The sequence below is a fragment of the Phyllobates terribilis genome, unplaced genomic scaffold (genome assembly GCF_046119375.1).
Source record: "Phyllobates terribilis strain yellow unplaced genomic scaffold, ASM4611937v1 Scaffold_1828__1_contigs__length_205237, whole genome shotgun sequence".
Lineage (NCBI taxonomy): Eukaryota > Metazoa > Chordata > Amphibia > Anura > Dendrobatidae > Phyllobates > Phyllobates terribilis.
The window spans coordinates 127,795-143,517 of NW_027364588.1; the positions used below are offsets into that span (position 1 = coordinate 127,795).

At 45.1% G+C, this 15,723-nt stretch overlaps 12 non-coding genes across 12 annotated transcripts; all 12 read left to right on the plus strand.

Moving 5' to 3' along the window:
- Positions 1–351: 351 nt before the first annotated feature.
- LOC141245267 (U2 spliceosomal RNA) lies at positions 352–542 on the plus strand. The gene has a single exon (XR_012309099.1). It is a non-coding gene; the product is annotated as a U2 spliceosomal RNA (small nuclear RNA).
- Positions 543–1,663: 1,121 nt separating this feature from the next.
- LOC141245268 (U2 spliceosomal RNA) lies at positions 1,664–1,854 on the plus strand. Its single transcript, XR_012309100.1, has one exon. It is a non-coding gene; the product is annotated as a U2 spliceosomal RNA (small nuclear RNA).
- A 1,124-nt stretch (positions 1,855–2,978) lies between these two features.
- Positions 2,979–3,169, plus strand: LOC141245270 (U2 spliceosomal RNA). The gene has a single exon (XR_012309102.1). It is a non-coding gene; the product is annotated as a U2 spliceosomal RNA (small nuclear RNA).
- Positions 3,170–4,293: 1,124 nt separating this feature from the next.
- On the plus strand, positions 4,294–4,484 carry LOC141245271 (U2 spliceosomal RNA). The gene has a single exon (XR_012309103.1). It is a non-coding gene; the product is annotated as a U2 spliceosomal RNA (small nuclear RNA).
- Positions 4,485–5,605: 1,121 nt separating this feature from the next.
- On the plus strand, positions 5,606–5,796 carry LOC141245272 (U2 spliceosomal RNA). The gene has a single exon (XR_012309104.1). It is a non-coding gene; the product is annotated as a U2 spliceosomal RNA (small nuclear RNA).
- A 1,115-nt stretch (positions 5,797–6,911) lies between these two features.
- Positions 6,912–7,102, plus strand: LOC141245273 (U2 spliceosomal RNA). Its single transcript, XR_012309105.1, has one exon. It is a non-coding gene; the product is annotated as a U2 spliceosomal RNA (small nuclear RNA).
- Positions 7,103–8,223: 1,121 nt separating this feature from the next.
- On the plus strand, positions 8,224–8,414 carry LOC141245274 (U2 spliceosomal RNA). The gene has a single exon (XR_012309106.1). It is a non-coding gene; the product is annotated as a U2 spliceosomal RNA (small nuclear RNA).
- Positions 8,415–9,538: 1,124 nt separating this feature from the next.
- On the plus strand, positions 9,539–9,729 carry LOC141245275 (U2 spliceosomal RNA). The gene has a single exon (XR_012309107.1). It is a non-coding gene; the product is annotated as a U2 spliceosomal RNA (small nuclear RNA).
- A 1,124-nt stretch (positions 9,730–10,853) lies between these two features.
- Positions 10,854–11,044, plus strand: LOC141245276 (U2 spliceosomal RNA). The gene has a single exon (XR_012309108.1). It is a non-coding gene; the product is annotated as a U2 spliceosomal RNA (small nuclear RNA).
- A 1,121-nt stretch (positions 11,045–12,165) lies between these two features.
- Positions 12,166–12,356, plus strand: LOC141245277 (U2 spliceosomal RNA). The gene has a single exon (XR_012309109.1). It is a non-coding gene; the product is annotated as a U2 spliceosomal RNA (small nuclear RNA).
- A 1,115-nt stretch (positions 12,357–13,471) lies between these two features.
- Positions 13,472–13,662, plus strand: LOC141245278 (U2 spliceosomal RNA). Its single transcript, XR_012309110.1, has one exon. It is a non-coding gene; the product is annotated as a U2 spliceosomal RNA (small nuclear RNA).
- A 1,121-nt stretch (positions 13,663–14,783) lies between these two features.
- Positions 14,784–14,974, plus strand: LOC141245279 (U2 spliceosomal RNA). Its single transcript, XR_012309111.1, has one exon. It is a non-coding gene; the product is annotated as a U2 spliceosomal RNA (small nuclear RNA).
- Positions 14,975–15,723: the final 749 nt, after the last annotated feature.

Genomic DNA, 15,723 nt, shown 5'->3' on the forward strand with positions numbered 1-15,723 from the left:
ACAGCCAGCAGCAGCAGCAGCAGGAGAGGTAATTAATCAGCAACCCTCCTGCTAAGGGTAGACAGCTGCTCGTTCCACCCCCACCCCCCCCGCCTTAATTGGTTCTCCTCCCTTCCAACGGTGTTGAGGCGGGTGGGAACAGCCGGGGGTTGAGGGTACTGTGCTAAAAGAGGTGGAGTTATGCAGATCTAAAACGCGTGGATTGCAGCAGCAGCAAGCCGAAAAGTGCAGGCATGTGAGGGATCTAGAGGTTGACAGCATGTCTTCTTAACGGGAGTCCAGGTGGCCATCTCCACAAATGGACTTTTCAGAATCCTTGGGTGGCACCGTAGTCGGAAACCAATTCTGGTTATCGCTTCTCGGCCTTTTGGCTAAGATCAAGTGTAGTATCTGTTCTTATCAGTTTAATATCTGATACGTCCCCTATCTGGGGACCATATATTAAATGGATTTTTAGAACAGGGAGATGGAAAAAGAGCTTGCTCTGTCCACTCCACGCATTGACCTGGTATTGCAGTATCTCCAGGACCGGTGCACCCCTTCTTTAATGCAGTTTCTAAAATCAGAAAGAATTGAATTCAATGCTTTTTGTTCATTTTGCTTGTTTGTCGGATTTTGGGATGGACTCTTTGGCTTTGCTTTTCTTCTCCTCATTGGATTTTTCATGTTAAAAGTTGCAGAAGCCAGATGACAAGCTCATTTTGTTTCAACTTCAGCAACTGTGCATTGCATTGCCATGTAATGTAATGTAATGCAATGCTATCTATCTAGCTCTCCCTCTATACTTCCTTTTGGATAAACAGACATATTAGGCAAGCATTTTGGAGCTTTCACCTAAATAACTACAGGTGGTGAGATAAGCTGCACAATATAATTGACCTTTCAGTATATTGTTGCACACACACCATCTATTTAGCAAATGCCCTTGTTATCAACAGCAGCCTTTTAAACTCACCTGAGCTAACAGGTATGTGAGCTGGTTACTCTGCTGCGCTTAAAATTTCTTTTTTGGTTTGCTACAATGCCTTTTCTGAAACGTTGTCTCCCTCTGCTGGAACACTGACTTCTTTCATTTAGTGCCTGCAGACTATAAAAGAGAAACCAACCCAAAAAGTTTGGTTGATTAGTCTGTTTCATTCTTTTAAACTGTTGCTTATGGCGGTCTCTGTGAGCTTCTCAGTGACATTCAGCCATCCAGGTATCCCGCCTGCAGTAGACGGAATGTGGCAATGGAACGCTGGCTGCGCGTGTCATAATAGGCTCTGAGCCTTTATATACCTGCGCACAGCAGCAGCCACCTTCAGTCTGCTGCTGGACAGCCAGCAGCAGCAGCAGCAGGAGAGGTAATTAATCAGCAACCCTCCTGCTAAGGGTAGACAGCTGCTCGTTCCACCCCCCCCCCCGCCTTAATTGGTTCTCCTCCCTTCCAACGGTGTTGAGGCGGGTGGGAACAGCCGGGGGTTGAGGGTACTGTGCTAAAAGAGGTGGAGTTATGCAGATCTAAAACGCGTGGATTGCAGCAGCAGCAAGCCGAAAAGTGCAGGCATGTGAGGGATCTAGAGGTTGACAGCATGTCTTCTTAACGGGAGTCCAGGTGGCCATCTCCACAAATGGACTTTTCAGAATCCTTGGGTGGCACCGTAGTCGGAAACCAATTCTGGTTATCGCTTCTCGGCCTTTTGGCTAAGATCAAGTGTAGTATCTGTTCTTATCAGTTTAATATCTGATACGTCCCCTATCTGGGGACCATATATTAAATGGATTTTTAGAACAGGGAGATGGAAAAAGAGCTTGCTCTGTCCACTCCACGCATTGACCTGGTATTGCAGTATCTCCAGGACCGGTGCACCCCTTCTTTAATGCAGTTTCTAAAATCAGAAAGAATTGAATTCAATGCTTTTTGTTCATTTTGCTTGTTTGTCGGATTTTGGGATGGACTCTTTGGCTTTGCTTTTCTTCTCCTCATTGGATTTTTCATGTTAAAAGTTGCAGAAGCCAGATGACAAGCTCATTTTGGTTCAACTTCAGCAACTGTGCATTGCATTGCCATGTAATGTAATGTAATGCAATGCTATCTATCTAGCTCTCCCTCTATACTTCCTTTTGGATAAACAGACATATTAGGCAAGCATTTTGGAGCTTTCACCTAAATAACTACAGGTGGTGAGATAAGCTGCACAATATAATTGACCTTTCAGTATATTGTTGCACACACACCATCTATTTAGCAAATGCCCTTGTTATCAACAGCAGCCTTTTAAACTCACCTGAGCTAACAGGTATGTGAGCTGGTTACTCTGCTGCGCTTAAAATTTCTTTTTTGGTTTGCTACAATGCCTTTTCTGAAACGTTGTCTCCCTCTGCTGGAACACTGACTTCTTTCATTTAATGCCTGCAGACTATAAAAGAGAAACCAACCCAAAAAGTTTGGTTGATTAGTCTGTGGCATTCTTTTAAACTGTTGCTTATGGCGGTCTCTGTGAGCTTCTCAGTGACATTCAGCCATCCAGGTATCCCGCCTGCAGTAGACGGAATGTGGCAATGGAACGCTGGCTGCGCGTGTCATAATAGGCTCTGAGCCTTTATATACCTGCGCACAGCAGCAGCCACCTTCAGTCTGCTGCTGGACAGCCAGCAGCAGCAGCAGCAGGAGAGGTAATTAATCAGCAACCCTCCTGCTAAGGGTAGACAGCTGCTCGTTCCACCCCCACCCCCCCCGCCTTAATTGGTTCTCCTCCCTTCCAACGGTGTTGAGGCGGGTGGGAACAGCCGGGGGTTGAGGGTACTGTGCTAAAAGAGGTGGAGTTATGCAGATCTAAAACGCGTGGATTGCAGCAGCAGCAAGCCGAAAAGTGCAGGCATGTGAGGGATCTAGAGGTTGACAGCATGTCTTCTTAACGGGAGTCCAGGTGGCCATCTCCACAAATGGACTTTTCAGAATCCTTGGGTGGCACCGTAGTCGGAAACCAATTCTGGTTATCGCTTCTCGGCCTTTTGGCTAAGATCAAGTGTAGTATCTGTTCTTATCAGTTTAATATCTGATACGTCCCCTATCTGGGGACCATATATTAAATGGATTTTTAGAACAGGGAGATGGAAAAAGAGCTTGCTCTGTCCACTCCACGCATTGACCTGGTATTGCAGTATCTCCAGGACCGGTGCACCCCTTCTTTAATGCAGTTTCTAAAATCAGAAAGAATTGAATTCAATGCTTTTTGTTCATTTTGCTTGTTTGTCGGATTTTGGGATGGACTCTTTGGCTTTGCTTTTCTTCTCCTCATTGGATTTTTCATGTTAAAAGTTGCAGAAGCCAGATGACAAGCTCATTTTGGTTCAACTTCAGCAACTGTGCATTGCATTGCCATGTAATGTAATGTAATGCAATGCTATCTATCTAGCTCTCCCTCTATACTTCCTTTTGGATAAACAGACATATTAGGCAAGCATTTTGGAGCTTTCACCTAAATAACTACAGGTGGTGAGATAAGCTGCACAATATAATTGACCTTTCAGTATATTGTTGCACACACACCATCTATTTAGCAAATGCCCTTGTTATCAACAGCAGCCTTTTAAACTCACCTGAGCTAACAGGTATGTGAGCTGGTTACTCTGCTGCGCTTAAAATTTCTTTTTTGGTTTGCTACAATGCCTTTTCTGAAACGTTGTCTCCCTCTGCTGGAACACTGACTTCTTTCATTTAATGCCTGCAGACTATAAAAGAGAAACCAACCCAAAAAGTTTGGTTGATTAGTCTGTGGCATTCTTTTAAACTGTTGCTTATGGCGGTCTCTGTGAGCTTCTCAGTGACATTCAGCCATCCAGGTATCCCGCCTGCAGTAGACGGAATGTGGCAATGGAACGCTGGCTGCGCGTGTCATAATAGGCTCTGAGCCTTTATATACCTGCGCACAGCAGCAGCCACCTTCAGTCTGCTGCTGGACAGCCAGCAGCAGCAGCAGCAGGAGAGGTAATTAATCAGCAACCCTCCTGCTAAGGGTAGACAGCTGCTCGTTCCACCCCCACCCCCCCCGCCTTAATTGGTTCTCCTCCCTTCCAACGGTGTTGAGGCGGGTGGGAACAGCCGGGGGTTGAGGGTACTGTGCTAAAAGAGGTGGAGTTATGCAGATCTAAAACGCGTGGATTGCAGCAGCAGCAAGCCGAAAAGTGCAGGCATGTGAGGGATCTAGAGGTTGACAGCATGTCTTCTTAACGGGAGTCCAGGTGGCCATCTCCACAAATGGACTTTTCAGAATCCTTGGGTGGCACCGTAGTCGGAAACCAATTCTGGTTATCGCTTCTCGGCCTTTTGGCTAAGATCAAGTGTAGTATCTGTTCTTATCAGTTTAATATCTGATACGTCCCCTATCTGGGGACCATATATTAAATGGATTTTTAGAACAGGGAGATGGAAAAAGAGCTTGCTCTGTCCACTCCACGCATTGACCTGGTATTGCAGTATCTCCAGGACCGGTGCACCCCTTCTTTAATGCAGTTTCTAAAATCAGAAAGAATTGAATTCAATGCTTTTTGTTCATTTTGCTTGTTTGTCGGATTTTGGGATGGACTCTTTGGCTTTGCTTTTCTTCTCCTCATTGGATTTTTCATGTTAAAAGTTGCAGAAGCCAGATGACAAGCTCATTTTGGTTCAACTTCAGCAACTGTGCATTGCATTGCCATGTAATGTAATGTAATGCAATGCTATCTATCTAGCTCTCCCTCTATACTTCCTTTTGGATAAACAGACATATTAGGCAAGCATTTTGGAGCTTTCACCTAAATAACTACAGGTGGTGAGATAAGCTGCACAATATAATTGACCTTTCAGTATATTGTTGCACACACACCATCTATTTAGCAAATGCCCTTGTTATCAACAGCAGCCTTTTAAACTCACCTGAGCTAACAGGTATGTGAGCTGGTTACTCTGCTGCGCTTAAAATTTCTTTTTTGGTTTGCTACAATGCCTTTTCTGAAACGTTGTCTCCCTCTGCTGGAACACTGACTTCTTTCATTTAATGCCTGCAGACTATAAAAGAGAAACCAACCCAAAAAGTTTGGTTGATTAGTCTGTGGCATTCTTTTAAACTGTTGCTTATGGCGGTCTCTGTGAGCTTCTCAGTGACATTCAGCCATCCAGGTATCCCGCCTGCAGTAGACGGAATGTGGCAATGGAACGCTGGCTGCGCGTGTCATAATAGGCTCTGAGCCTTTATATACCTGCGCACAGCAGCAGCCACCTTCAGTCTGCTGCTGGACAGCCAGCAGCAGCAGCAGCAGGAGAGGTAATTAATCAGCAACCCTCCTGCTAAGGGTAGACAGCTGCTCGTTCCACCCCCCCCCCCGCCTTAATTGGTTCTCCTCCCTTCCAACAGTGTTGAGGCGGGTGGGAACAGCCGGGGGTTGAGGGTACTGTGCTAAAAGAGGTGGAGTTATGCAGATCTAAAACGCGTGGATTGCAGCAGCAGCAAGCCGAAAAGTGCAGGCATGTGAGGGATCTAGAGGTTGACAGCATGTCTTCTTAACGGGAGTCCAGGTGGCCATCTCCACAAATGGACTTTTCAGAATCCTTGGGTGGCACCGTAGTCGGAAACCAATTCTGGTTATCGCTTCTCGGCCTTTTGGCTAAGATCAAGTGTAGTATCTGTTCTTATCAGTTTAATATCTGATACGTCCCCTATCTGGGGACCATATATTAAATGGATTTTTAGAACAGGGAGATGGAAAAAGAGCTTGCTCTGTCCACTCCACGCATTGACCTGGTATTGCAGTATCTCCAGGACCGGTGCACCCCTTCTTTAATGCAGTTTCTAAAATCAGAAAGAATTGAATTCAATGCTTTTTGTTCATTTTGCTTGTTTGTCGGATTTTGGGATGGACTCTTTGGCTTTGCTTTTCTTCTCCTCATTGGATTTTTCATGTTAAAAGTTGCAGAAGCCAGATGACAAGCTCATTTTGGTTCAACTTCAGCAACTGTGCATTGCATTGCCATGTAATGTAATGCAATGCTATCTATCTAGCTCTCCCTCTATACTTCCTTTTGGATAAACAGACATATTAATCAAGCATTTTGGAGCTTTCACCTAAATAACTACAGGTGGTGAGATAAGCTGCACAATATAATTGACCTTTCAGTATATTGTTGCACACACACCATCTATTTAGCAAATGCCCTTGTTATCAACAGCAGCCTTTTAAACTCACCTGAGCTAACAGGTATGTGAGCTGGTTACTCTGCTGCGCTTAAAATTTCTTTTTTGGTTTGCTACAATGCCTTTTCTGAAACGTTGTCTCCCTCTGCTGGAACACTGACTTCTTTCATTTAATGCCTGCAGACTATAAAAGAGAAACCAACCCAAAAAGTTTGGTTGATTAGTCTGTGGCATTCTTTTAAACTGTTGCTTATGGCGGTCTCTGTGAGCTTCTCAGTGACATTCAGCCATCCAGGTATCCCGCCTGCAGTAGACGGAATGTGGCAATGGAACGCTGGCTGCGCATGTCATAATAGGCTCTGAGCCTTTATATACCTGCGCACAGCAGCAGCCACCTTCAGTCTGCTGCTGGACAGCCAGCAGCAGCAGCAGCAGGAGAGGTAATTAATCAGCAACCCTCCTGCTAAGGGTAGACAGCTGCTCGTTCCACCCCCCCCCCGCCTTAATTGGTTCTCCTCCCTTCCAACGGTGTTGAGGCGGGTGGGAACAGCCGGGGGTTGAGGGTACTGTGCTAAAAGAGGTGGAGTTATGCAGATCTAATACGCGTGGATTGCAGCAGCAGCAAGCCGAAAAGTGCAGGCATGTGAGGGATCTAGAGGTTGACAGCATGTCTTCTTAACGGGAGTCCAGGTGGCCATCTCCACAAATGGACTTTTCAGAATCCTTGGGTGGCACCGTAGTCGGAAACCAATTCTGGTTATCGCTTCTCGGCCTTTTGGCTAAGATCAAGTGTAGTATCTGTTCTTATCAGTTTAATATCTGATACGTCCCCTATCTGGGGACCATATATTAAATGGATTTTTAGAACAGGGAGATGGAAAAAGAGCTTGCTCTGTCCACTCCACGCATTGACCTGGTATTGCAGTATCTCCAGGACCGGTGCACCCCTTCTTTAATGCAGTTTCTAAAATCAGAAAGAATTGAATTCAATGCTTTTTGTTCATTTTGCTTGTTTGTCGGATTTTGGGATGGACTCTTTGGCTTTGCTTTTCTTCTCCTCATTGGATTTTTCATGTTAAAAGTTGCAGAAGCCAGATGACAAGCTCATTTTGGTTCAACTTCAGCAACTGTGCATTGCATTGCCATGTAATGTAATGTAATGCAATGCTATCTATCTAGCTCTCCCTCTATACTTCCTTTTGGATAAACAGACATATTAGGCAAGCATTTTGGAGCTTTCACCTAAATAACTACAGGTGGTGAGATAAGCTGCACAATATAATTGACCTTTCAGTATATTGTTGCACACACACCATCTATTTAGCAAATGCCCTTGTTATCAACAGCAGCCTTTTAAACTCACCTGAGCTAACAGGTATGTGAGCTGGTTACTCTGCTGCGCTTAAAATTTCTTTTTTGGTTTGCTACAATGCCTTTTCTGAAACGTTGTCTCCCTCTGCTGGAACACTGACTTCTTTCATTTAATGCCTGCAGACTATAAAAGAGAAACCAACCCAAAAAGTTTGGTTGATTAGTCTGTGGCATTCTTTTAAACTGTTGCTTATGGCGGTCTCTGTGAGCTTCTCAGTGACATTCAGCCATCCAGGTATCCCGCCTGCAGTAGACGGAATGTGGCAATGGAACGCTGGCTGCGCGTGTCATAATAGGCTCTGAGCCTTTATATACCTGCGCACAGCAGCAGCCACCTTCAGTCTGCTGCTGGACAGCCAGCAGCAGCAGCAGCAGGAGAGGTAATTAATCAGCAACCCTCCTGCTAAGGGTAGACAGCTGCTCGTTCCACCCCCCCCCCCGCCTTAATTGGTTCTCCTCCCTTCCAACGGTGTTGAGGCGGGTGGGAACAGCCGGGGGTTGAGGGTACTGTGCTAAAAGAGGTGGAGTTATGCAGATCTAAAACGCGTGGATTGCAGCAGCAGCAAGCCGAAAAGTGCAGGCATGTGAGGGATCTAGAGGTTGACAGCATGTCTTCTTAACGGGAGTCCAGGTGGCCATCTCCACAAATGGACTTTTCAGAATCCTTGGGTGGCACCGTAGTCGGAAACCAATTCTGGTTATCGCTTCTCGGCCTTTTGGCTAAGATCAAGTGTAGTATCTGTTCTTATCAGTTTAATATCTGATACGTCCCCTATCTGGGGACCATATATTAAATGGATTTTTAGAACAGGGAGATGGAAAAAGAGCTTGCTCTGTCCACTCCACGCATTGACCTGGTATTGCAGTATCTCCAGGACCGGTGCACCCCTTCTTTAATGCAGTTTCTAAAATCAGAAAGAATTGAATTCAATGCTTTTTGTTCATTTTGCTTGTTTGTCGGATTTTGGGATGGACTCTTTGGCTTTGCTTTTCTTCTCCTCATTGGATTTTTCATGTTAAAAGTTGCAGAAGCCAGATGACAAGCTCATTTTGGTTCAACTTCAGCAACTGTGCATTGCATTGCCATGTAATGTAATGTAATGCAATGCTATCTATCTAGCTCTCCCTCTATACTTCCTTTTGGATAAACAGACATATTAGGCAAGCATTTTGGAGCTTTCACCTAAATAACTACAGGTGGTGAGATAAGCTGCACAATATAATTGACCTTTCAGTATATTGTTGCACACACACCATCTATTTAGCAAATGCCCTTGTTATCAACAGCAGCCTTTTAAACTCACCTGAGCTAACAGGTATGTGAGCTGGTTACTCTGCTGCGCTTAAAATTTCTTTTTTGGTTTGCTACAATGCCTTTTCTGAAACGTTGTCTCCCTCTGCTGGAACACTGACTTCTTTCATTTAATGCCTGCAGACTATAAAAGAGAAACCAACCCAAAAAGTTTGGTTGATTAGTCTGTGGCATTCTTTTAAACTGTTGCTTATGGCGGTCTCTGTGAGCTTCTCAGTGACATTCAGCCATCCAGGTATCCCGCCTGCAGTAGACGGAATGTGGCAATGGAACGCTGGCTGCGCGTGTCATAATAGGCTCTGAGCCTTTATATACCTGCGCACAGCAGCAGCCACCTTCAGTCTGCTGCTGGACAGCCAGCAGCAGCAGCAGCAGGAGAGGTAATTAATCAGCAACCCTCCTGCTAAGGGTAGACAGCTGCTCGTTCCACCCCCACCCCCCCCGCCTTAATTGGTTCTCCTCCCTTCCAACGGTGTTGAGGCGGGTGGGAACAGCCGGGGGTTGAGGGTACTGTGCTAAAAGAGGTGGAGTTATGCAGATCTAAAACGCGTGGATTGCAGCAGCAGCAAGCCGAAAAGTGCAGGCATGTGAGGGATCTAGAGGTTGACAGCATGTCTTCTTAACGGGAGTCCAGGTGGCCATCTCCACAAATGGACTTTTCAGAATCCTTGGGTGGCACCGTAGTCGGAAACCAATTCTGGTTATCGCTTCTCGGCCTTTTGGCTAAGATCAAGTGTAGTATCTGTTCTTATCAGTTTAATATCTGATACGTCCCCTATCTGGGGACCATATATTAAATGGATTTTTAGAACAGGGAGATGGAAAAAGAGCTTGCTCTGTCCACTCCACGCATTGACCTGGTATTGCAGTATCTCCAGGACCGGTGCACCCCTTCTTTAATGCAGTTTCTAAAATCAGAAAGAATTGAATTCAATGCTTTTTGTTCATTTTGCTTGTTTGTCGGATTTTGGGATGGACTCTTTGGCTTTGCTTTTCTTCTCCTCATTGGATTTTTCATGTTAAAAGTTGCAGAAGCCAGATGACAAGCTCATTTTGGTTCAACTTCAGCAACTGTGCATTGCATTGCCATGTAATGTAATGTAATGCAATGCTATCTATCTAGCTCTCCCTCTATACTTCCTTTTGGATAAACAGACATATTAGGCAAGCATTTTGGAGCTTTCACCTAAATAACTACAGGTGGTGAGATAAGCTGCACAATATAATTGACCTTTCAGTATATTGTTGCACACACACCATCTATTTAGCAAATGCCCTTGTTATCAACAGCAGCCTTTTAAACTCACCTGAGCTAACAGGTATGTGAGCTGGTTACTCTGCTGCGCTTAAAATTTCTTTTTTGGTTTGCTACAATGCCTTTTCTGAAACGTTGTCTCCCTCTGCTGGAACACTGACTTCTTTCATTTAATGCCTGCAGACTATAAAAGAGAAACCAACCCAAAAAGTTTGGTTGATTAGTCTGTGGCATTCTTTTAAACTGTTGCTTATGGCGGTCTCTGTGAGCTTCTCAGTGACATTCAGCCATCCAGGTATCCCGCCTGCAGTAGACGGAATGTGGCAATGGAACGCTGGCTGCGCGTGTCATAATAGGCTCTGAGCCTTTATATACCTGCGCACAGCAGCAGCCACCTTCAGTCTGCTGCTGGACAGCCAGCAGCAGCAGCAGCAGGAGAGGTAATTAATCAGCAACCCTCCTGCTAAGGGTAGACAGCTGCTCGTTCCACCCCCACCCCCCCCGCCTTAATTGGTTCTCCTCCCTTCCAACGGTGTTGAGGCGGGTGGGAACAGCCGGGGGTTGAGGGTACTGTGCTAAAAGAGGTGGAGTTATGCAGATCTAAAACGCGTGGATTGCAGCAGCAGCAAGCCGAAAAGTGCAGGCATGTGAGGGATCTAGAGGTTGACAGCATGTCTTCTTAACGGGAGTCCAGGTGGCCATCTCCACAAATGGACTTTTCAGAATCCTTGGGTGGCACCGTAGTCGGAAACCAATTCTGGTTATCGCTTCTCGGCCTTTTGGCTAAGATCAAGTGTAGTATCTGTTCTTATCAGTTTAATATCTGATACGTCCCCTATCTGGGGACCATATATTAAATGGATTTTTAGAACAGGGAGATGGAAAAAGAGCTTGCTCTGTCCACTCCACGCATTGACCTGGTATTGCAGTATCTCCAGGACCGGTGCACCCCTTCTTTAATGCAGTTTCTAAAATCAGAAAGAATTGAATTCAATGCTTTTTGTTCATTTTGCTTGTTTGTCGGATTTTGGGATGGACTCTTTGGCTTTGCTTTTCTTCTCCTCATTGGATTTTTCATGTTAAAAGTTGCAGAAGCCAGATGACAAGCTCATTTTGGTTCAACTTCAGCAACTGTGCATTGCATTGCCATGTAATGTAATGTAATGCAATGCTATCTATCTAGCTCTCCCTCTATACTTCCTTTTGGATAAACAGACATATTAGGCAAGCATTTTGGAGCTTTCACCTAAATAACTACAGGTGGTGAGATAAGCTGCACAATATAATTGACCTTTCAGTATATTGTTGCACACACACCATCTATTTAGCAAATGCCCTTGTTATCAACAGCAGCCTTTTAAACTCACCTGAGCTAACAGGTATGTGAGCTGGTTACTCTGCTGCGCTTAAAATTTCTTTTTTGGTTTGCTACAATGCCTTTTCTGAAACGTTGTCTCCCTCTGCTGGAACACTGACTTCTTTCATTTAATGCCTGCAGACTATAAAAGAGAAACCAACCCAAAAAGTTTGGTTGATTAGTCTGTGGCATTCTTTTAAACTGTTGCTTATGGCGGTCTCTGTGAGCTTCTCAGTGACATTCAGCCATCCAGGTATCCCGCCTGCAGTAGACGGAATGTGGCAATGGAACGCTGGCTGCGCGTGTCATAATAGGCTCTGAGCCTTTATATACCTGCGCACAGCAGCAGCCACCTTCAGTCTGCTGCTGGACAGCCAGCAGCAGCAGCAGCAGGAGAGGTAATTAATCAGCAACCCTCCTGCTAAGGGTAGACAGCTGCTCGTTCCACCCCCCCCCCCGCCTTAATTGGTTCTCCTCCCTTCCAACAGTGTTGAGGCGGGTGGGAACAGCCGGGGGTTGAGGGTACTGTGCTAAAAGAGGTGGAGTTATGCAGATCTAAAACGCGTGGATTGCAGCAGCAGCAAGCCGAAAAGTGCAGGCATGTGAGGGATCTAGAGGTTGACAGCATGTCTTCTTAACGGGAGTCCAGGTGGCCATCTCCACAAATGGACTTTTCAGAATCCTTGGGTGGCACCGTAGTCGGAAACCAATTCTGGTTATCGCTTCTCGGCCTTTTGGCTAAGATCAAGTGTAGTATCTGTTCTTATCAGTTTAATATCTGATACGTCCCCTATCTGGGGACCATATATTAAATGGATTTTTAGAACAGGGAGATGGAAAAAGAGCTTGCTCTGTCCACTCCACGCATTGACCTGGTATTGCAGTATCTCCAGGACCGGTGCACCCCTTCTTTAATGCAGTTTCTAAAATCAGAAAGAATTGAATTCAATGCTTTTTGTTCATTTTGCTTGTTTGTCGGATTTTGGGATGGACTCTTTGGCTTTGCTTTTCTTCTCCTCATTGGATTTTTCATGTTAAAAGTTGCAGAAGCCAGATGACAAGCTCATTTTGGTTCAACTTCAGCAACTGTGCATTGCATTGCCATGTAATGTAATGCAATGCTATCTATCTAGCTCTCCCTCTATACTTCCTTTTGGATAAACAGACATATTAATCAAGCATTTTGGAGCTTTCACCTAAATAACTACAGGTGGTGAGATAAGCTGCACAATATAATTGACCTTTCAGTATATTGTTGCACACACACCATCTATTTAGCAAATGCCCTTGTTATCAACAGCAGCCTTTTAAACTCACCTGAGCTAACAGGTATGTGAGCTGGTTACTCTGCTGCGCTTAAAATTTCTTTTTTGGTTTGCTACAATGCCTTTTCTGAAACGTTGTCTCCCTCTGCTGGAACACTGACTTCTTTCATTTAATGCCTGCAGACTATAAAAGAGAAACCAACCCAAAAAGTTTGGTTGATTAGTCTGTGGCATTCTTTTAAACTGTTGCTTATGGCGGTCTCTGTGAGCTTCTCAGTGACATTCAGCCATCCAGGTATCCCGCCTGCAGTAGACGGAATGTGGCAATGGAACGCTGGCTGCGCATGTCATAATAGGCTCTGAGCCTTTATATACCTGCGCACAGCAGCAGCCACCTTCAGTCTGCTGCTGGACAGCCAGCAGCAGCAGCAGCAGGAGAGGTAATTAATCAGCAACCCTCCTGCTAAGGGTAGACAGCTGCTCGTTCCACCCCCCCCCCGCCTTAATTGGTTCTCCTCCCTTCCAACGGTGTTGAGGCGGGTGGGAACAGCCGGGGGTTGAGGGTACTGTGCTAAAAGAGGTGGAGTTATGCAGATCTAATACGCGTGGATTGCAGCAGCAGCAAGCCGAAAAGTGCAGGCATGTGAGGGATCTAGAGGTTGACAGCATGTCTTCTTAACGGGAGTCCAGGTGGCCATCTCCACAAATGGACTTTTCAGAATCCTTGGGTGGCACCGTAGTCGGAAACCAATTCTGGTTATCGCTTCTCGGCCTTTTGGCTAAGATCAAGTGTAGTATCTGTTCTTATCAGTTTAATATCTGATACGTCCCCTATCTGGGGACCATATATTAAATGGATTTTTAGAACAGGGAGATGGAAAAAGAGCTTGCTCTGTCCACTCCACGCATTGACCTGGTATTGCAGTATCTCCAGGACCGGTGCACCCCTTCTTTAATGCAGTTTCTAAAATCAGAAAGAATTGAATTCAATGCTTTTTGTTCATTTTGCTTGTTTGTCGGATTTTGGGATGGACTCTTTGGCTTTGCTTTTCTTCTCCTCATTGGATTTTTCATGTTAAAAGTTGCAGAAGCCAGATGACAAGCTCATTTTGGTTCAACTTCAGCAACTGTGCATTGCATTGCCATGTAATGTAATGTAATGCAATGCTATCTATCTAGCTCTCCCTCTATACTTCCTTTTGGATAAACAGACATATTAGGCAAGCATTTTGGAGCTTTCACCTAAATAACTACAGGTGGTGAGATAAGCTGCACAATATAATTGACCTTTCAGTATATTGTTGCACACACACCATCTATTTAGCAAATGCCCTTGTTATCAACAGCAGCCTTTTAAACTCACCTGAGCTAACAGGTATGTGAGCTGGTTACTCTGCTGCGCTTAAAATTTCTTTTTTGGTTTGCTACAATGCCTTTTCTGAAACGTTGTCTCCCTCTGCTGGAACACTGACTTCTTTCATTTAATGCCTGCAGACTATAAAAGAGAAACCAACCCAAAAAGTTTGGTTGATTAGTCTGTGGCATTCTTTTAAACTGTTGCTTATGGCGGTCTCTGTGAGCTTCTCAGTGACATTCAGCCATCCAGGTATCCCGCCTGCAGTAGACGGAATGTGGCAATGGAACGCTGGCTGCGCGTGTCATAATAGGCTCTGAGCCTTTATATACCTGCGCACAGCAGCAGCCACCTTCAGTCTGCTGCTGGACAGCCAGCAGCAGCAGCAGCAGGAGAGGTAATTAATCAGCAACCCTCCTGCTAAGGGTAGACAGCTGCTCGTTCCACCCCCCCCCCCGCCTTAATTGGTTCTCCTCCCTTCCAACGGTGTTGAGGCGGGTGGGAACAGCCGGGGGTTGAGGGTACTGTGCTAAAAGAGGTGGAGTTATGCAGATCTAAAACGCGTGGATTGCAGCAGCAGCAAGCCGAAAAGTGCAGGCATGCGAGGGATCTAGAGGTTGACAGCATGTCTTCTTAACGGGAGTCCAGGTGGCCATCTCCACAAATGGACTTTTCAGAATCCTTGGGTGGCACCGTAGTCGGAAACCAATTCTGGTTATCGCTTCTCGGCCTTTTGGCTAAGATCAAGTGTAGTATCTGTTCTTATCAGTTTAATATCTGATACGTCCCCTATCTGGGGACCATATATTAAATGGATTTTTAGAACAGGGAGATGGAAAAAGAGCTTGCTCTGTCCACTCCACGCATTGACCTGGTATTGCAGTATCTCCAGGACCGGTGCACCCCTTCTTTAATGCAGTTTCTAAAATCAGAAAGAATTGAATTCAATGCTTTTTGTTCATTTTGCTTGTTTGTCGGATTTTGGGATGGACTCTTTGGCTTTGCTTTTCTTCTCCTCATTGGATTTTTCATGTTAAAAGTTGCAGAAGCCAGATGACAAGCTCATTTTGGTTCAACTTCAGCAACTGTGCATTGCATTGCCATGTAATGTAATGTAATGCAATGCTATCTATCTAGCTCTCCCTCTATACTTCCTTTTGGATAAACAGACATATTAGGCAAGCATTTTGGAGCTTTCACCTAAATAACTACAGGTGGTGAGATAAGCTGCACAATATAATTGACCTTTCAGTATATTGTTGCACACACACCATCTATTTAGCAAATGCCCTTGTTATCAACAGCAGCCTTTTAAACTCACCTGAGCTAACAGGTATGTGAGCTGGTTACTCTGCTGCGCTTAAAATTTCTTTTTTGGTTTGCTACAATGCCTTTTCTGAAACGTTGTCTCCCTCTGCTGGAACACTGACTTCTTTCATTTAATGCCTGCAGACTATAAAAGAGAAACCAACCCAAAAAGTTTGGTTGATTAGTCTGTGGCATTCTTTTAAACTGTTGCTTATGGCGGTCTCTGTGAGCTTCTCAGTGACATTCAGCCATCCAGGTATCCCGCCTGCAGTAGACGGAATGTGGCAATGGAACGCTGGCTGCGCGTGTCATAATAGGCTCTGAGCCTTTATATACCTGCGCACAGCAG